General features: G+C 39.8%; 1 pseudogene; it reads left to right on the top strand.

Annotated features, from left to right (window-relative positions):
* Positions 1-8,181, top strand: part of LOC149250913 (cryptochrome-1-like) — a 185,722-nt pseudogene extending 177,541 nt beyond the window's left edge.
* Positions 8,182-22,360: the final 14,179 nt, after the last annotated feature.

Raw genomic sequence — 22,360 nt, 5'->3', positions numbered from 1 at the left:
TTCTGTAAGGGTGTTCGGTTCTTCACTAACATGCCTGCCACTTTTATGAGGCCTCCGGGGTGCCTCTTCTTCCAAGGGAGAGTCACTTTGGGTTTCCACCTCATAGTCCGATGAATGCTTAGATGCCATGGCTGCTATACAAAAAACCTTGAAGACAAGATGACTGCTGTTTATGAACTGTGCTTGAACTGCTCTTTTTGGTGTTGTATTTCAATTTCTGCCACCAAGGGAAAAACAAATGCAACAGGGACTGTTAGGGATTGTTAGGAAGGGGAAACAATATTGAGGAATGGGAATTATTGGGAGAAATTTAATAGGGAAATATGGGAGAGGGTTTGAGGGATTGATGTATGGGAATAGGGTTTAGGGTTTGGGATTAGTTGTATAGATTTTGATGTGTGAGGCTAGAGGATTTGGGATAGAGTATGTAGGAGAAGGGAGTAATGAATTTAGGTGATAGGGATTTAGGGATTACTGAAAATAAGGGAACAATGGGAGGGAGACAAAATCTTGGTCTCAAAATAGTGAGTTTTAAACCCTAGAAGAAATTGGCTTGAGGATCTATAGAAGTAGGTTTTGAGAATTTTTGTTGCAACCACTATCACCCATAAACCACCGTCTCTTATCATAAATTTGATGCAATAGCAAGATAGCAAGCCTACCTGGAAAATCTAGGCAAATTATGAGCAATTTGGTGAAATTTCCAGCAATTTTCAGGCTTGAGGTTATATGCGCCACGCTAAAAACCCAGTGCGCCGCGCTCTCTATGTGTGCCGCGCCCGTTCAAATTAACACTGGGCGGAAATCCCCAGTGGGCCGCGCGCTTCTAGTGCTCCACGCCGCCTGTTATATGCGCCGTGCCGATTAGCTACAAGCCAGTTCTCTCCAAAACACGCACGCTCTCACCCAATTTGCTCTGAAACGTTTTTCTCCAACCTTGGCATGCAAAATGACTTTCATCTTCATGGAAAAACTTTTATATAGACATCAATTTGATTTTTGTTTTTCCAAAACCCTTTTTGTAATGTTTTGCAATGGAAACTTTTTCACAATTAATAGAACTCTGACCTTTTTGTTTCCTCCTTGATTTTTTGGTTGAAATGATGAATTTATTGGCAATATTTTTTCAAGGATAGCTAACATGGAATTTGGCAAAGGAGACCAGGGCTGCGCCTGGAGAATTCAAGAACTGAAAATTTTGAAAAATTATTACAAAAAACGAAATGTCAACTTATCTTCAAAACGGAGTTTTGAAGAGAAGTCATAATCCATCCATATGACGATAAGAATCTTTTGAAATAACAACTTATCAAGGACCTCCCTCTGGCCTGCTGGCTTTATTAGACTTTGTCGAAGACCAAATTGGCTAACCCTAGACCTAATAACTAAAATGACTGTTATGACCTAGAAACTGCAACAGGACTGCAAATGACTTTTAAGATTTGATTTTGATGGACAGACCTGAGCCAGCAGTGCAAAGCATGAGGGGGATGAATGAAAAAAGCTCTTCCATCAGATTTATGGCATGCTCCTAACGAAATGCAACTGATCGAAAGCAATGGGACACCTAAACATGAAATGAAAAATAGTTTTGATCTCTGACGGAGGGATGAACAGACCGACTCTAACAGGCTACAATCCTTGGGTACAATAGCTTTAATTTTCAAGAAATTTTGTGCGGAAGGAAAGGAAGTTGAATTAAAGGGTATTGCAGGGAAATTGGGAAAGATAATAAGCTCTAACGGTATGACAAAGCTTCTAAAGAAGGAACAATGAGGCATAATTACACAATTATGTTCGCTAGAGGTTCCCACATCGAAATCATCTATTTCTCCAGATCTCCAAAAAGTCTTGGACAATAATTCCAAGGTATTTGAGACTCCCAAAGGCCTCCCACCTATTCATGATCATGATCACGCTATTCATTTGATTCTGGGAAGTGTTCCTCGAAACATCAGGCTGTACAGATATCCCTATGCCCAAAAGAGTGAAATTGAACGTATGGTTGCAGAAATGCTAGAGGATGGTATAATTCAACCTAGTCAAAGTTATTTCTCTGCTCCAATAGTATTGGTGCACAAGAAGGATGGATCATGGCACATGTGTCCAGATTATAGGGAGCTCAACAAGATCACTATTAAAGATAAATTTCCCATTCCTGTCATTGATGAATTATTGGATGAATTGCATGGATCAATTTACTTCACCAAATTGGATCTTTGTTCAAGATATCATTAAATTAGAATGAAGACTGAAGACATTCCGAAAACAGTATTTAGAACTCATTAGGATCATTATGAATTTTCGGTCATGCCTTTTGGCCTTACCAATGCACCTACATTTCAAGGTTTGATGAATTCCATTTTCAAACCCTTCCTTAGAAAATTTGTGTTAGTATTTCTTGATGATATACTAATCTACAACAAGTCTTGGAAGGATCATGATGAACATGTTGACAGGGTGCTCATGTTGAAATGTGGCAGGAAGAATATTCCAATTTTAATTTGTCCTTGAATTAAAATTGAGAATTAAAATTCAAATTTAGTCTCACCAACTGCTTGAAAAAATAATTAATTAATTCATCTTGAGTTAATTAGTTGGAGAAATTCAAGCTAGAAGTTTTTGTGAAGTCATGCAACAATTATCCCTTTGATTGAAGAAGTTATCCCTTAATTAAGGATATAAGGATCAGTTGTATTTGATTTCTAATTAGTTAGCTCAGTTAAATGAGTTAAGTCCAGTTAAATTAGTTCCAAACAGTTGGAGGAACTAATTGTGAGTTTAGTGAGTTAATGCATACATGCATGAAACTAGTGTACTCTATATAACTAAATATTCTCTCATAAATAACTCATGCATGTCAGTTCAGAAAAAGACCCAGTTGAGATTAAAGGAGAGGACAATGTACTATTAGTTGCAAGAATTTTCCTATAAGAAAATCTCTTGCATGCAGAAGGAATTCATTCCTTGATATTTGCACAGTTTTACAATGTGTTGGAGCAATGTGTGAGATTAGTGTTACACAAGGTTACAGCTGGAACATCGAGGGAAAACACTACAAGGAAATAAGAGGCTTGGAGGTCAGAAGGAAAGGCATATTAGTTATCTAGTTTGTCTATGAGTAGTAGTGAGGAATTGTATTAGAGTTGGATAGTTGTGAGAGCTAAAGCTTTGTGTAATCTTGAGATATTTCCACTTGTATGATAATACAAATAGCGGGGTTTTTAGCTAAGGCTTTTCCCAGAGTATTCTTTTGTGTTTCATGTGTATTGATTCTTCTTCTCTATTATATGTGTTCTGTTTGATCTTGCTCAAATCGATTAAGCTTCTGCAAGTTTGATTGTAGAAGTAGATTAAGTATTTTGCTTTAGTTATATTGCATAATCAGGTTAATCTACAGTGGGAATTTCTACATGGTATCAGAGCAAAGGTGATTAGAGCTGTGAATAGTATACTGAGAAGGGACACTTGAAGTTTGAAGTTCTTTATTGTAGGTACAAAATTAGATTCTTATCACACCTCAAAGTTCACTAATGGCGTTAAATGGCTTGAGGCTTGAGTATGCTCTGGATGGCAGCTCAAATTACATAGCATGGAAGGATCACATGGAAGCGGTATTAGAAGACAATGGTTTGAAGGATTTCATTGATCAAGAAATCCCCAAGCTAGCTGTAGCTAATGCACAAGATTTGGCTGAATGGAAGAAGTGTATGGCGAAGGTGAGAAGGATTCTTCTAGAGGGAGTTCAAGACCATATTGTCTCAATGTACAATTTGCGAGATAGTGCCAAAAATAACAACATATGAAACAAACAAAACTACAAAACCAGTGCATACACCACCAATGCACTACTTAACCATCAACTTTCGCATTAGTAAACCTTCTTTCCTTCATAACCTGATAGATATAAAACAAAGTAATAATGCACTGATGGGTCTACTAGGCTTCAGAAGTCCCGTGTCACAAAGAGCCCTTCACTCCTTAATGAGGATGTCCCACAAAAACCTACAACCCATAAAAACCAATGGCCCACAAAGCATAGAGTGTCTTGTCAGCCTGAAGAACAGGCGATCCATCCCTCGAGGATCCAACAACAAAAATCTATATCGGGTGAACCAACAAGCCCACTACTTAAAACCCAATCGTCCTCGAAGTGAAAAAAAAACTTCTTTCTAAGAAATTTCATGTCGAATTTTAGAATTAACTATCAATTAGATAAATTGCTCGACTCCCGTGTGATCCAGACCTCACCGATCCAACGATTCTGAAAATATTTCGAGCCTGCAACATGCACACCCACTAAAATTCCAAACGAAACCAATGGGTGGCCTAAACCGCCGCTCTATAATTTTTCGGGTCCATTTTCGAGGCTATCTTCCATGAAACTATCTGCCCGAAATCTGTCAGATGCTGGCGCTTGTTGCCATCAAAGGTTGTCTGCCTGTCAACTTGCTCAATTTTTACTTCTTTCTTCTTCTCTATCATTGGTGCACTTCTAGCTGTCTCCTTAGGTCAAATTACTGCGTGTCTTTCATGCTTTGAAGATACTCCATATCTGCAGTCATCTGTATGTGACAGTCCTCGTGCAGTTTCCCTGAGGGAGATGCCTCCCACTCATAACACTTGTTATCTCTTGTACAAAGCGCACCCTCGTTCACCAGACGATCTGCTAATCTATTAGCAGTTCTGCAAACATGAAAAAATATGAGTGTTCTTAGGGCTCTCAGGTGGAGTTGAATATGCTGATAGACTTGCAATAACCACCATTGTTTTGATACTTTTTCTGGTGCCGAGCCATTGCCTATCTTTTTTACCAAATTAATTGTCAATTCAGAGTCTACCTCTATGATGGTATTGTGTAAATTGTACTCAATCAAGATTTCTAGGCATTGCTCTAGGGCCATGAGCTCTACCATATTGTTTGTGGCATTCCCCAAATGACTATGAAAGATAACTTTTATGCTTCCCTGTTCATCTCTTATGACTCCTCCATAACCAACAACCCCAAGGTTTCCCTTAGAGGCTCCATCTATATTAAATTTCAAAAAGCCATGGGGGGGCGATTGCTAGAAGTACTTCCCCACTGTTGTATGTTTAAATGTCATCCTTATGCCCTGGGGGACATGCGACTGGAGGCCCAAATGCAAAAGAATGTGAGCATCTTGGTTTCGAGGAGGGTTCTCAGGGGTTGCTTTATAAGGGTGCTTACAGTTTCTTTGAGCTGTCTTAAAATCTAAGCTATGATGCTTTGGGTTGAGCCCATTCTATTCTTGAATATCTCGTTGTTTCTTTCTTTCCATACATCCTAGATCAGAAAACCTGGAATCAGAGTCTAGGCTCTGTTGACTGTCTCATTTTCTGAGAAGTCTTTCCTCCAATTCTTCAGAGTTCTAGTGATGCTACTTTCTTCCCTATCATTTTGCTTGAAAATTGAAGCTACCCAATTCCATAAGGTAGAGATGAATGTCTAGAGGTTAAGTAGGTGATCCATCATTTCTTCTTGCAGGCCAAATAGCTGGCATCTAGATGGACCAGCTAAGCCTCTTTTTCTTAGATTTTCCCTAGTCATAATTTTTTTTTGATGTACCAACCACATGAACAGTTTAATTTTTATCCAGTGTGGGTTATTCCATAGGTCTTCCCATATCTTATCAGGGTTTGGAAAGTCAAGTCTAGTGACAATTCTTTTAGCTTCTTTGAGGTTGAAGTTGCCTTCGCTGTTTCTTCCCCATCTTAGTTGGTCAAACGAAGTTGAAGTCAAAACCTTTCTTTGTTCCAGGATCACTGCAAGAGCCTTAGCCTAGGCTTTCAATGGGGTTTCTTGACTGTACACTACGTCCCTCCAAGTTCTCCATTTGCCATTGTCCCTTGTCTGATCCCAAAAGTCACTAACCTTGAGTAGCCCTTTATTGTTAGTGTCATTTTCTAGAATGTCTAGTCCTTCTCTACATAAGTTAGGCTCCTGCTTCTAGTTATCCTCCCAAAACCAGGCTAGGTTTCCATCTCTGATCTCCCAGAAGCTATGCTTCTGAAAAATAGATCTATTCTCCCAGGCATTCTTCCAAATATGGGAGCCCTTGATGAGCCCTGTCATTCTGAGATGGTCCCTTTCTTGCCAGTTATTTGCATAATTTTGTTTCCAGAGCTTCGCCCAAAGGGTTCTCATTTCCTTTAGCCATCTCCACCAAAGTTTTTCCCCCAAAACTTTGCTAAGGGTTTCCGGGTCATGAAGTCCCAAACCACCATGGGTTTTGGGTTTGCAGAGCTTTTCCCAAGCTACTAGTGCCCATTTCTTTTTCTCTTCCCCTTTGCCCCAAATAAAATCTCTTTGGATGTTCCTAATGTATTGTAACACTCCTTTTGGGGAAAGAAGAGCAGAAAACATGTAGATGGGTATGGTTTGCAGGATAGATTTTGTCAACACTAGCCTTCTTGCTAAGTTTAAGGATCTGCTTGTCCATTTTCTGATTTTGTCCTGCAATTTATTTTTCAATGGCTCCCAAACTTCCTTACTCAGGGGTTTTTCTGTAAGAGGTATTCCTAGATATTTGGAGGGTAGTTGATCTCTTTGAAATCTGAAAATTCTGGTGAGATTTCTCTGAATGGAAATGTCAGTATTGAAAAAGAAAAATTTTGATTTTGTGAGGCTTACCTCTGTACCAATAGCCAGTGCAAAATCGTTCAGGATCTGTTTGAAAGCTTTAGCTTCCTTGACTGTGGGTTTACCCTGTAACATGGTGTCATCCACAAATTGTTGATGAGTCAAGGTGTCCCCATTCAGGGTTAGTTTGAGACCCTGGATTCTTCCTTCTGCCTTGGCTAATTTGATCACTTTGCCTAAGCCTTCCATGATGAGAATAAAGAGGAAGGGGGAAAGAGGATCTCCTTGTCTGAGGCCTGTTGTAGGCCTGAATGTTTTGGATGGAAAGCCATTAAGAAGGATTGAAAAACTAGTTGTGGTAACAAGGGCCATTACCCATCTTATCCAGTTGTGGTCGAAGCCATAAGATTTTACTACCTCCCTGATGTACAACTAGCTTAGCTTATCATAAGCTTTCTCTAGGTCAAGCTGTATGATCATACCTGCATGCTTATTGCTCTTGAGAGAATGAACCACATCGTGAGCTTGAATGATGTTATTGAGAATTTTCCTTCCTTCTACATATCCAGTTTGCTCCTTAGGCACAAGAGTTGGAAGAAGGGGCTTGAGTCTATTTGCAATTTCTTTAGAAATGATTTTGTGCACCACATTGCATAAAGATATTGGTCTGTATCTATCGGGTGTCATAGCTTTTTCTTGCTTTGGGATTAAGGCTATGAAAGATGCATTGAGTGCCCTTAAAGCTGTTTTTATTTTCTAGAATCCTCCACAACATCAAGGATATATTGTTTGACTATTTCCTAGCATGTTTTGAAGAAGTATATATTGAACCCATCCAGGCCTAGAGATTTCCCATTTTGCATCTCTTTTATGACTTCGTTTACCTCCTGTTCAGTCACTGGCATGTTGAGATTGTAATTGTCTTCCCTGGTTACTAGTTTTGGAATGTGTTGTGTGAAGCTGTTAATAAATTGTGATCTGTCTGAGAGAGGCTCCTCGGCTATGCATTGAAATTTTTGTACCAAAACGGACTCCATTTCTTTGTGGTTTCTTAGTTCTTTCCCTTTAGTATCTCTGAGTTTTACAATCCTATTATGAGCCTTGTGATCCATGGTTTACTTGTGAAAAAACCTTGTATTTCTTTCCCCTTCTTTAATCCATTGCACTCTTGATTTTTGTCTCCAGAAGATCTCCTCTTGCTGGCATCTGTTCTCCAATTCCTGTTGAAGAGAGTTAGCTGTCATTTTCCTTTCCTCAGTAAAGCCATCAATGATGAGGATTTGGTTAATTCTCTAAAGTTTCTGTTCAACTTCTATTTTATCTTTGAAAATATTGCCAAACTCAATTTTGTTCCATTATTTAAGCCTGAGTTTGATGTGTTTCAGTCTCTGTTGTAATAGGAACATCTTCATGCCTTGAATGGGCATGTCTTCCACCCACCATTTTCTAATGTTGGTGATGAAATCAGCGTGAGTGAGACAGACATTTTGAAACCTAAAAGGTCTGTTCCTTGGAGTGCCTGTGAAAGCAACTTCAAGTTGGATAGGCCAGTGATTCGAGCCTCTGAAAGGAAGGATTAAAGTAGTCAAGTCAACGCCAATGAGAAATAGGTCGTCCAAGATTATGAATCTATCTAGTTTAGAGGCAACCTGAGAAGCCCCTCCCCTCTTATTGTTCCATGTGAAGTTGCCATTTATTGTCTCCATATCCACTAGCCTCAAATTGTTGAAGAAGTTCTGGAAGGAAATGGAGTCTCTACCTAGCATTTTGGTCCCACCTTTTTTCTCTGTAACCGATCTAATCATGTTGAAGTCCCCTCCCAGAATCCAGGGCATAACAAGATGTCTCTCTCAGCTCCTCCTGTGAGATGAGAAGCCTGAGTTTGTCTTCAAGTTTTTGGGGACCATAGACATTTGTGATCATATAGAGTTCCTTGTCACCCAAAGGTTGGATAACCATTGAAAGGTAATTCCTGGATGCTTCAACATCCAGGATTCCAAATTTTTGGGGATTCCAAAAAGTGAGAATCCATCATGCTGTATTGTTTGCTTTGACTTCTAGATACTCATACTTAATAAGACATTTTCTATGTATCTCCATGATTTTTTCTATTGAACATTTTTTTTCCTGTATAAACACCATATCTGGTTTTTCCTCTTTTATTCTATTGCTGAGATTTCTTTGTTTTATTTTACTTCCTAGACCCCTAATGTTCCAGGTTGTGAGCTTCATTATGAAAGGTTTTAAATGAGTAACTAGTAAGATCTTTCATCTTGCCTGAGTTAATCATGAGTTTCCCACACTCTGTTAGTAGCTCACTCTATCTCTTCCTTCCTCTTTTCCTACCCGGGTTCTTGGTAGAGTGTTTTGATGTTACCTCCATTAGTTTTACCCCTCTATTTTCCTGGCTGTCATGGTTCCTTTTGATTCCAGCAGCCTTTGCTTGAGATCTCCAGAAGAAGAGCTGTTGTACTCTGTCAAACTCCTCTTGTTGTAGAGAATCAACACCTCTATTGGTTCCCTGCTCTAGGAACTTTTCTAGATCTAGATTCTCCCTCTCAAGAATCTCATGTAGTTCGTGGTCCTGCGTACCAACTTCACTTGGGGTCATCTCATGGTCCCTACCCAGTTCCATAATGCTTGGCAGATCCTCTCTTAGTTTGTTGTTCTCATGTGTGACCTCCGTGCTATCATCCTTTTCCTTCTCTGCAGGATTATCCTCCGATGCCTTGTCCGTTCCATTGTTCCCACCTTCTTCTTCTAAAATCTTGAAACTGTTATGACTTGGTTGCTTGCCCTCGCTATATTTTTTTGGTGCTTTCCCCCCCTCCTTTCCCTCTGCCTCCTGCCCTAGTGAAGCCTTTAGGATCTTTGCCTGTGTTGGCTTTCATGTCGTCCTCAAGTTTGTTAAGTGGGCAGTCTCTGAAGAGGTGCCCATGTTCATGACATTTACGGAATCTAAATGGTACATGTTCATAGTCCACTGCCTGCACCCATTCTTCATCATATAATTCTAGAATAATTTCGTCCGGAGGTGCTCCCGATAGGTCCATTTCTACACATATGTGGGTGAAGGGGGTATATTTTCCTCGCAGAGTCGAGTCTGATATTTTTATAAAATGACCTAATTTATTGCCTATGGATTTTAAGGATTCAGGCAGCCAATAATCTAAAGGTAAGGAGTAGAGTCTAATCCATACCGGTACCAAAGTGAATGTTTCTCTCTCCGGGACAAAATTCATTACCCAAGGTTGCATGTAGAGTCCTGCAGCGGCATAGAAATATGGGCCTCCTTCGAACACTTTGTCTTTATCCTCTAGGTTTGTGAAAACCACTATGAAGAAACCCTTGGACCCAAGATGAAGGGTTATTTCTCCCTTTGGCTTCCATTAATTTCTTATACATGTGTACAAACCCTTCTCCATTGGCCATATTCCCATAAATTTTCATATGACCACATAAGTCGCCATGTGATCTCTGTGCGCCTGTAGCGCCGGATCATTTAAGACAACCCAAGGTTTAATAGTTGACCTGGGTTTACAGGGTCCAGTCACAGTCTTTTGCTCAGTTCTCTAACTACTGTAGCCTGTCTTCTTCTCTCTTATGACTTCCCCATGGTTCTCCTCTTGTTCATGAGGTTTGCTGCTTTTCAACTTTTTTTTACTTATTTTCTCCATTTCTGCCTCCATTGGCTTTTTGAATCGATTCAAACCCACCTCCTTGTTTCTGTCCGCTACTACCTGATTGTAGGAGGGAGTGGAGCTCCCCCCTCCTTGCCCCTCCATTGTTACCAGCTCGCACCTGTTGCTCCCTGTTCAAAACCCTCTTTCTCTCATTTGTGTATTGAATTTCCCTCCACTAGAGATGGTTCTTCATCTAAGCATGATGATGAAGAAAATCTAGCCTTAGCAAGTAAGGCAAGGAAAGGGAAAGGGAAGGCTTCCCATTCCAAATTGAATTCTTCCCATGGTGGGAAGAAGATTGAAAAATCTAAAGTGAGATGCTTTAATTGTCATGAGGTGGGCCATTATGTAACTAATTGTCCATTAAAGAAATCCAAGAAGGGATCCTCTAAAGGATCAGAAGGTGAGAACTGGCCTCTCAATTCGAATTGGATTTTAACCTCATCACATGTATGGTTTCATCAATGGTGGGCTTTTTTTGGTATCTTGAAAGTGGAGCCTCATTCCACATGACCAGTGAGAAAATTTTGTTTAGTACCTTGGAGGAGAAAGACCTCAAGATGTGCATAGAGATGGGTGACGATGAGAAGTATAGTGTTTCAGGAGTGGGCACGGTTACTTTTTCAGAGGGAGCATGGAGCTCCTCTCACCTTGACAGATGTGAAGTATGTGCCTAGACTGATGAAGAACTTGGTATCGATCGTGATGTTGGAAGACAAAGGCTATGATGTTGTCTTCAGTAAAGGAAAGGCATTCCTAAGACACATAGCGATGGGTTAGACCAAGAGGATTGGGATTCGAGTGAAGAATCTCTATAAGCTAGAGGTAGACAATTGTGCTGCATTGAGTTTGAAAGCATAATTGGTGCAAATCCAAGACATTGGCGAGTCATGGCATAGGTGGTTGGGCCACTTGCATCATGGGGCCTTGAAGATAATGTAGCAGATTTCTACCGGACTTCCTAAAGGTAAATTTGAGCAAGTGGACACATGAAAAGGTTGTACCTTGGGAAAGTACGCCAATTCTTCCTTTGATGATCGAGATAGTCGAACTGAAGCAATCTTGGAGTGTGTTCATACTGATGTGTGTGGACCATTCTCGACAACCTCCACCATGAAACAAAGGTATTATGTGATTTTCTTTGATGATTTTTCTCGTAAATGCTGGATCTATTTCATGCAGAAGAAGGATCAAACCTTCTCAAAGTTTTGTGATTTCAAAGATTTGGTTGAGAAAGAATCAGGGAAGAAGATCAAGGCCTTGATAAGTGACAATGGTGGAGAGTATGTCTCTCAAGAGTTTAAGGACTTCTATCCAGCAGAAGGAATTAAACGAGAGTTGATGGCACCTCATAACCCACAACAAAATGGGGTGGCCGAGAGGAAGAACAAAACGATTGTGGGTGCAGCTCGGGCGGTGCTGCATGGCCAAGGCCTACCACTTCATTTGTGGGCTGAGGCATGCAACATGACGGTATATTTGTAGAATAGAAGCCCACATCGCATTCTTGGGATGAAGAAACTAGAGGAAGCTTTCTCTGGGAAGAGACCAGATGTGGGCCACTTCAAGATATTTGGCTCATCAGTATATTTCCATGTGACCAAGGATGCCTGGAAGAAACTTTAGCCGACAACTGAGTTGGGGACACTTGTGGGGTATGCTGATGCAACCCACAACTATCGAGTGTACTTGCCTACCAGTCAGAGGACAGTGGTTCGCAGAGATCTCAAGTTTGATGAGCAGAAGGCCATGCGAGTTTCCCTTGAGAGGGAGCTCCAAATACAGGCTGTGGAGGAACTTTTGGTTCCTAAGAAGGAGGAGCCTCAGACTGATGTGGAGTAGCCACATGCATAGGTTCTAGGAGTGGAGACATCCACTCAAGTAGAGCCTTCCAGAGAGGGACGAAAGTGTACAAGAAAAGCTGACAGATTGTTGTCGGATGCAAGAGAAAATGTGGGAGAACCATCTTCTCAGCATAGATAGAGGAGGTCACCTGATAGGTACACAAGATACATAGAGCACCTGGAAGGTTTTGAGACATTCGATCATGAGTCGCATGTGTGCCATCTCAAGAGAGCTTTGTACGAGCTGAAGCAAGCACCTCATGCTTGGTACACTAGGATCGACAACTACTTCACTGGGTTGGGCTTCATAAAGAGTGAACCGGATGCGAACCTATACCACATCATGGTAAAATGTAAGCAGTTGATCATTGTTCTCTATGTTTATGATCTCACATTGACAGGTGATGATCAATTGATCATTTCTTGCAAGGAGGACCTTGCAAGAGAATTCGAGATGAAAGACATGGGTCTCATGCACTACTTCCTTGGCATGGAAGTGTGGCAGAAGGATGGGGAGTTGTTTATGTCTCAGGGAAAGTATGCCAATGAGATACTCAGGAGATTCCACATGGAGAAGTTCAAGCCGAGGCATACTCCTCTAGAAGGTAATTGGAGGAAGGAGGATGCTACTTCAGGAGAAGTAGTAGAAGCTACTGTGTATCGATAGCTTATGGGTTCATTGATGTACTTAGTGAACACACGACCAGGTTTGTGTTATGCGGTGAAACAACTGAGTCAAGCTATGGTTCAACCTACCAAGATGTTTTGGAAGGCAGCTAAGCATGTTTTGAGATACCTCAGAGGCACATCTCAATATGGATTATGGTATAGACGGACAGAGGGAGTGAAGCTACACGGCTTCACAGATGTAGATTGGGCAGGGAGTCCATCATATTGGAAGAGCACATCAGGAGGAATTTTCAACCTTGGGTTAGCTGCGGTTTCTTGGTATAGCATGAAATAGAGGTCGGTTGCACTCAGCTCAGCAGAGGCTGAATACATGGTTGCAAGTTAGGCAACATGTGAGGCCATTTTGATGTGGAAAATTTTAGTTGGTTTGTTTGATCAAAGGATGGATCCAACTGTGATATATTGTGATAATCAATGTTGTATCAAACTCTGAGAATCTAGTATTTCATGACAGGTCCAAGCACATTTACATTTGGTATCATCATCTTAGAGACTGTGTGGCAAGGAGGATCATGTTGTTGCAGTATATTTCGACCAAGGAGCAAGATGCTGACATTTTGCCTAAGGCATTGTCAAAGTGTAAATTCAAGTTCCATAGAGACAGGATTGGGGTGGAAGATAATCCATTTCTTGTTGAGAGGGAGTGTTGAAATGTGGCAACAAGAATATTCCAATTTTAATTTGTCCTTGAATTAAAATTCGAATTTAGTCTCACTAGTTGCTAAAAAAATAGTTAATTAATTCATCTTGAGTTAATTAGTTGGAGAAATTCAAGCTAGAAGTTTTTGTGAAGTCATGCAACAATTATTCCTTTGATTGAGCAAGTTATCCCTTAATTAAGGAGATAAGGATGATTTGTATTTGAATTGTAATTAGTTAGCTCAGTTAACTGATTTAAGTGAAGTTAAATTAGTTCCAAACAATTGGAGGAACTAATTGTGAGTTCAGTCAGTTAATGCATGCATGCATGAAACTAGTGTACTCCAGATAACTGAATATTCTCTCATAAATAACTCATGCATGTCAGTTCAGAAAAAGACCCAGTTGAGATTAAAGGCAGGGACAATGTACTATCAGTTGCAAGAATTTTCCTATAAGAAAATATCTTACATGCAGAAGGAATTCATTCCTTGAGATTTGCACATTTTTACAGTGTGTTGGAGTAGTGTGTGGGATCAGTGTCACACAAGGTTACAACTGGAACACCCAGGGAAAATAGCACAAGGAAATAGGAGGCTTGGAGGGCAAATGGAAAGGCATATGACTTGTCTAGTCTGTCTATGAGCAGTAGTGAGGGTTGTACTTAGAGCTGGATAGTTGTGAGAGCTCAAGCTTTGTGTAATCCTGAGATATTTCCACTTGTATGATAATAAAGATAGCAGGGTTTTTAGTTGAGGCTTTCCCTAGAGTATTCTTCTGTGTTTCATGTGTATTGATTCTTCTTCTCTATTATACGTGTTCTGTTTGATCTTGCTCAAATCGATTAAGCTTCCACAAGTTTGATTGTAGAAGTAGATTAAGTATTTTGCTTTAGTTATATTGCATAATTCGGTTAATCTACAGTGGGAATTTCTATAGCTCAAACTATTGAAGGAGAAACAATTATATGCAAAAAGCTCCAAATGTTTCTTTGGAGTATAAGAGGTGGAATATCTGGGTCATATTGTATCTCATGAAGGTGTTAAGGTAGATCCTAGAAAAATTAAAGCCATTAAGGAATGGAAAATCCCCACATCCATAAAGCATCTGCGAGGCTTTCTCAGGTTGATAGGGTATTATTGCAAGTTTGCTAAGAATTATGGGAGAATAGTAGCACCTCTAACAACATTATTGAAGAAAGATGCATTTTCATGGACTCCAGAAGCAACAAAGGCCGTCGAACATCTTAAAGAGGCAATGTGCCAAGCATTGGTCTTAGCTACGCTAGACTCCATAGAAACCTTTATTATGGAATGTGATGCTTAAGGAAATGGAATTGGTGTTGTTTTAATGCAAGATGAAAGACCCATTTCTTTCGAAAGTCATCCAATCAAAGGAAAGTATTTACACAAAGCTATTTATGAGAAGGAAATGTTGGCAATACTACATGCACTTAAGAAATGGCGACCCTACCTAATGGGAAGACACTTCAAGGTAAAAATGGATCATGATAGTCTTAAATACTTTTTAGAACAAAGATTATCCTCTGAAGAGAAACAAAAATGGGTCACAAAGATGTTGGGTTATGACTTTGAAATAATCTACAAAAAAGGGAAGCAAAATGTTGTGGCAGATGCACTCTCAAGAAAGGATGAGGATGTGGAAGCATTGTTGTGCGCCATTTATATTATTCAACCAGATTGGATAAATGAAGCAAGGGATAAATGGAAGAATGACGAAGAAGTGTGGGCACTCATTCAAAAGCTACAACAATATCCCAATGCATCTGATACATTTAGCTAGAAAAATGATTCGTTATGGTACAAAGATCGCTTATACCTATGTAAGAATTCCCAACTCAAACAAAATATTCTTATGGAATTGCGCACTTCTCCCTTAGGAGGGCACTCAGGATTTTAAAAAACTTACCACAGGGTTAAGATGGAATTTTTTTGGGATGGCCTTAAATCGGGTATTCAAAAGTTTGTGGCGAAATGTTTGGTTTGACAACAAAATAAAGTTGAAATAATTAAGACCCCAGGTCTATTACAACCTTTATCCATTCCAAGCCAATGTTGGGAGGAGGTTTCAATGGATTTTATCACAATTTTATCCAAGTCCAAAGGAAAGAGCGTCATCATGGTGGTAGTTGACAAACTTACCAAATATGCACAATTTTTGTGTATTATCGCATCCATTTAAAGATAGTACCGTTTCTACTACATTTATGGAAACACAAAGATTATTGTAAGCAACAGAGATCCCATTTTCACTAGAAATTTTTGGACAGAATTATTTTCTTGTCTCAGAACTCAGTTAGCTCATATCTCATGTTATCATCCTCAATTTGATGGGAAAACTGATATAGTAAACAAATGTTTGGAAGGATATCTTCGTTGCTTTGTATCTGATAAACATACACAATGGGTAAAATGGTTGCCTCTGGCTGAATGGTGGTATAACACTTCCTTCCATACTGCAGCAAAAATGACCCCATTTATGGAACTTTATGGATGTCATCCACAATCCATCACATCATATTTAAGAGAAAATTCTAAGGTTCAAGCAGTGGAACTTCACATCGAGCATCAACAACAAGTTCTCCAACTCTCAAAGGATAACCTCATGTTGGCGCATAATAGAATGAAACAACAGGTAGATCAACATCGCAACGAAAGAAGTTTTGATGTAGGTGATTGGGTATTCCTATGGCTACAACCATATAAACAAATGTCCCTCAAGCAAGCTAAGAAGGATAATAAATTATCACCAAAGTATTATGGTTTATATAAGGTGTTGCAAAAGATTGGTACTATGGCATACAAATCGGAGCTTCCTACAGCTTCCCGAGTGCACCCAGTTTTCCATGTTTCATGTTTAGAGAAGTTTATAGGTGACAAGCTCCCAGTTCAAACAATATTGCCAGAACTTGATGAGGAAGGAAAAATCATATTGGAATCGGAAGTAGTCACAGAAACAAGAACTAAACAACTATGAAATCGACCAATTTTGGAGTATCTCATCAAATGGAAGAACTTATCCGCTGAAGATTCCACATGGGAGGATGAGAATTTTATACAGAAGCATCCAGAACTACTCAAGCATTGAGGACACCACTTTTCGGAAGGAGAGGGGCATGTTAAGTCCCTATAATACTAGTTATTCCCCCATTACTATTGTCATTGTATCCCTTATTGTTATTATTGTGCCCCTATTGTCCCCATATTGTTATTAGTGTGCCCCATAGAAACCCACTATTGTTATTGTTGTGCCCTTATGTTATTACTATTAGGTCGGCTTGATTATATTGTGACCCCTTAGACTCTTATATATAGAAGGGAGGTTTAGTCATTTTTATCATCCACGAATTGTTCATTTGTGTAATGTAAATGAGGTTTCCCCCTCGAAGATGTTGAATTCTAAGACATTGATTTATCTTTTCTATCTTTTTGTGAGCTGGTTTCCTAACATTGAACCATTGCAAGATTGGCCTCATCAAATGCAACAAATTCCCATGGCAGAGGAAAAGAAAGACGACGAACAAGAGATCCTTTCAAAATATTGATCGAAGAGGCTTTTGAGTGACAAAGGAACGAGATGATGGATAAATGTTTCCAGATTCTTCGGCAAGTATCAGCAGGCAAAGCATCTTCATCCAGCAATAACTTTGGAGGTTTCTCTCCCTTTAAGGTATAAGTTAACATTGACATTCCTATGTTTGAAGGAAAGATAGACATAGATGACCATAGATAGATGGCTAAATATGATGAAAGGATATTTTTTCGTCCATAATTTTTCCAATAGGGAAAAGATTACTTCTGCACTCCTCAAAGTCACCCCCCCATATCAAGGATTGGTGGAAATCCTGCTGTGAGCAGAGGGATGAGAAGGAATCCTAACTATTTTCAGACGCGCCCACTTGGAATCTTTCTGAGACACCATCAAGGAACAATATTACCCTATCAGGAGATATGAAGATAAGTACATAAAATGGACCACACTATGGTAGGGAGTGGACCAAGATGTGTCATAGTTCAAAAATATCTTTCATACCCTTCTCACGAAGTTTGGTATCAAGGATTCTGAGCGATATCTGGTACTCAAGTAACACGATTGTATACGCAAATAGATCTAGGAAAATATGGAGTTCCTTGACATCTCTTGCTTGGCGTAATATACCGATATACTGTCAAGATCAAGCAAAAATTTAAATAGAAGAAGCAATACTTTGGATTTGCGGATCCGAAGCAGAGAAAAGGCACCCCCAAACCGTAGAATAAAGGATAGAGCCAAGGTGGGGTGACCGGGACAACCCATTGAATCCAAAATTAAATAATAACATCTTGAGGACAAAGAAGGACATAGTAAAATGGAGTGAGTTCTCCAAGGACCCCGCTCATAACACCAATGAGTGTCGCACCAAGCAGTCACTGTTGACTGAGATGAAAGCTTTAGAGTTTGATGAATGTTTTGGATTCGAAACATGACCAGGGGAAAAAATGGGGAAACAAATAATTAATGCATAGCCTAGTTCCACTGTTGCCACCACCAAGGTACAGAATATTGAGCCTGAAGATCCAGAGGATGGGAAGCATCTCTTCCACTCAAAAATGTGGGTGAAGGGTTCTCCATTGCAGTTCATTTTCAAAAGTGGGAGCCAAAGGAACCTCATCTCATCTGAGGTCATGAAGTGGTTGGGCATATTGACAACACCATTCCCGTAGTCGTGCACCATTAAATGGTTCCACTCAGGGTGAGATCTCCACGTGAACTAGAAATTCTACCTTCCCTATAGCATCAAGCCCTTCATGGATGCGATACTATGTGATGGTTCCCCCCTTGAAGTTTTTGATATGTTATTAGGTCAACCATACTTGTGGAAGCATCATGTTGTGTATGATTCAAGGCCTTGCACTATTATTATTACTTTGGGAAGTAAGTTATTCAGGGTACTCAGCTAGTTCTTCTTACTTCCATTTCTTTTATCTTTTCCAAGCAATGCAGTAAGATCATATCCCAAACCAGGAAGTTTGTTTCCTTTTTGATTCGCTCTCAAAGTAAGGGGGAGATTGTGGAAACATATCTAGCCCTAGGAAGGGTTCCTCCACACAGCAAAAGTAGGTGGATAAGGTCGTGGAAGAATATAGGGACATACTCTCCTCACCCACAAGGGTACCTTTGCACTCTCAGGTCAAGCATTCAATTGATCTAGCATCTGGGGCACCTCTACTTAGTTTCCTAATATACCATTGCTCTCTTATGGAAAATTAACAAATCAAGCGGTATATCCAGGAGTTGCTACAAAAGGGGCACATTCAACCAAGTTCCTCACCTTGTGGGAGCCCAATTTTACTTGTACATAAGAAGGATGGGACCTGGAGACTTTTCATAGATTATCGGGCACTAAATAAAATCATTTTCAGGAACACGTATCCAATCCCATGGATTGATGACATTCTTGACTAGCTCAGAGGTGCCAAATACTTCAGCAATACTGATTTGAAGTCTTATTATCACTAGGTTCCAATAGAATGCATAGATGTATGGAATACAACCTTCAAATCCAAGGAGGGCCTTTTTGAATGGTTAGTTATGCCCTTCGGGTTAAAAAATGCCCTTGAAAGTTTTATGAGGTTGATGGATGACATATTTTGGTCCCTCACCAACATGTTCATGGTTGTAATCTGGATAAAATTCTCATCTTCAATAAGAGTTGGAAATAATGCTTGCAACATATTCGGGAGGTCCTTCAAATGTTGCGGAAATATGCGCTATGTGCCAACTTGGAGAAATGAACCTTTGGCATCAACGAAGTCTAATATCTGGGCTACATCATTAATGAGCAAGGCCTGCATGTGGATCTAGCTAAGATCCAATTTCTTCTGTATTAGCCAACCCCAACCACTCTAACAAAGCTTCACAACTTTCTAGTCCTTACAAACTTTTATAGAGGTTCGTGTTGGGGTTCTCTCATATCACTTGGCCTTTGATTCAAGTCACCAAGGGTGGAGCGAAAGAAATTTTTTTATGGCCTGAGTCTCAGCAGAAGGCATTCATTGAGTTGAATCACTTCCTTTTCTCTGCACTAGTGCTCACCTTGTTAGACCTGCAACAACCATTTGAAATTGAGACAAATGCCTCCAACTATGCTATTGGTGCAGTCCTTACCCAACAAGGGCATCTAGTGGCCTAACACAGTGAAACACTCTCTTATACAATTTGAAAATGCCCCACCTTCAATCATCCACATAGATCACTGCCCTCTTCAGTTTATACAGACACAAGGGAAGTCACAGAATGACCGCCATACCTATAAAATTTTCATCTGAATGTTAAGTACAAGAAGGGTAGCACCAATAATGTTGAAAATTGCCTCAATCGAACACCAATTGTGGCACTGACCACTATCCTCAACTCTTGTGGGAATGAGACTTATGGATGGTTGTAACTCTACAAAAATGATCCATAATTTTCCACCACTTAATAGATGCCCATGGAGGGCAAGAAATTTCCAAACTTCCACCTCCAGGACGCACTATTACCTTGGAAACCTTTGTGTTTCTTGAATAAAGAATGCCAAGATGATTTTGGAGATGAAAAATAGTCATGTCGTAAGACACTTTGGAGAAGAAAAGACAATATAAGTTCTACAAAAGCGTTTTTATTGGCCAAATCCCCGACAAGATGTTGGAAAATATATTAGATCCCACACTTCATGTGCCATCGCCAAACCAGTTATTAATAAGCAATGCCTATATACTACTCTTCCTACTCCTAGCCAAACCTCAAAATCCATCTCCATGGACTATATGTTTGGCCTTCCTTATACCAAGCATGGTAACGACTATGTATTTGTGATCATTGACTAATATCCTAAGATGTCCACATTGGCTACCTGCAAGAAGAGTATCACAGTACAAGCCACTACCAAACTCTTCTTTAAATGAGTATGGGTACATTTCAGGGTCCCATAGACCATTATATTTGATCGGGATAGCAGATTACTTAGCACATTTTGGTCGATCCTCTGGTCATTGTTGGACACAAAGTTCACCAAGCCGACTGCATTCCACCCCTAGACTGATGGCCAGACAAAGGTCGTCAAAAAGATGATTGTGCACATACTACACATGTAAAACTATAAGCATCTACAAACATGGTATGAGATTCTTCACTATGTGCATCGCAATTATAATATAGCTATCCATAGCTCGACTGGCCACATCCCCTTTCAAGTGAGCCTAGGATTTCAATTATTATGTCCCCTTGATGTTGCACTACCTTTTGCAACTACAAAGGAAGAATTTGCCCATGTTCAGTCCAAACTTGATAAAGAAAACAGGTTAAATGAGCACATTCAACACATTCACTAGTAGGTTCATGAAATCTTGGATAAATCCAATGCTAAGTAGAAACAAAGACACGATCAACATTGGGTGCAACATAAGTTCCAGGCCAGCAATTTGGTTACATCTATAGAAAGAACGTCTTGTTAGATGTCATTGGAAGCTTTGAACACTCCAATACATGCCTAAACCATCACCAAGGCTATGGGAGAAAATTATTTTGTGCTCAGTAGCCCCCCATTCCTTGGCTTGCACCATGTCTTCAATATGGACCACCTTCAACTATAGTTTCCACCATTGTTGGAAACATCATACATTGTTGAACAATTAACACCAACATAGCTCAACCCATACTACATTGAATAGGCCACAATTGATGGGATCATGGACACACAAATCATGAACACTCACAAATAGAGGATCCAACTTTATTGAGTTTACAAATTTGGCTAACTCCTGCACCAGGGCAAGTGGCTCACCAGGGACCAAGTTCGGCAAAAGTTTCCCCATCTCATAGAGGCACTCAACACAACGGACACCATTTCTTCCTAAGGGGGGATGAATGATCTAGGTAGATATTAGTGGCCACTCACCTATTCCACATGGGCCCCCAACAATTTTTCTTTTAGTTTCCTTAATTCTAGCACAACTTTCTATTTTTGGCAGTTTTTTGGGTCCTAAACTTCTCGAGTCATTTGAGGTCCTAAAAGACGTTTTTTGGGAAAACAAAAAGATTGGAAAAGTACCAAATTCTCTTTCAAAAGCTTTTTTTTAACCTCCTCATGGAGATCTTAGAAACAAGGTATTGTGATAGCCAAACAAATATTGTATTCCAAAGTTATGACCCCGAGAAGTTGATGGTCCAACTTACCTCAACGAGACCCAAAATTGTTAGCGCTTCATCTCCTAGGGTTAGGGTTTCACACTTCATATTTATGATAAAAAGGCCACAAAGACTCATTGTAACACATTTCATAAGGCATGTAGCCATCACATCTCTTCTCAGAGACAAGCTACCATTGCCCAAGTTATCTTGTTTCCATTTTGCATATAAAAAATTTTCAGTATTTGTTATTAATGAATTGAAATTCAATTTTCATTGTAGCTCTCTGTTTATGTTTAATTTTATATTTGAGTTCGTTCCTAAATAAATTTGAATTAGTGGTATCAGAGTGGTCTTCTCTTTCTCTGTTTTTCTTTGCATGTCCCTAATGAGGCCGGGTTATAAGGAGTTAGGACTTGAACTAGTTGAACCATGGCAAGACTGGCCTCGTTGACTTTGATGACCTCCCATGGTAGAAGAAAAGAAACATGAGGTAGTAGGAAATACTTCCAAAATATTCCTCAAAGAGGCCCTCAAGTAATAAAGGAATGAGATGATGGATAACTTTTCGCAAATCCTTCAATAGGTATTAGTGGGTGAGACATCTTCATCCAACAGTAACTTTGGAGGCACCTCCCCCTTTAAGTTACAAGTCAACTTTGACATTCCTATATTTGAAGGATAGATAGATGCATATGCCATTGATAGATGGTTACATATGCTATAAATATATT

This window comes from Pinus tabuliformis, chromosome 7, assembly GCF_031772625.1.
Source record: "Pinus tabuliformis cultivar Carrire ecotype Pingquan chromosome 7, CPIR1, whole genome shotgun sequence".
NCBI classification, from domain to species: domain Eukaryota; kingdom Viridiplantae; phylum Streptophyta; class Pinopsida; order Pinales; family Pinaceae; genus Pinus; species Pinus tabuliformis.
Note: the sequence above shows the minus strand (reverse complement) of the source record. Positions and strands in the feature narration are given on the sequence as shown.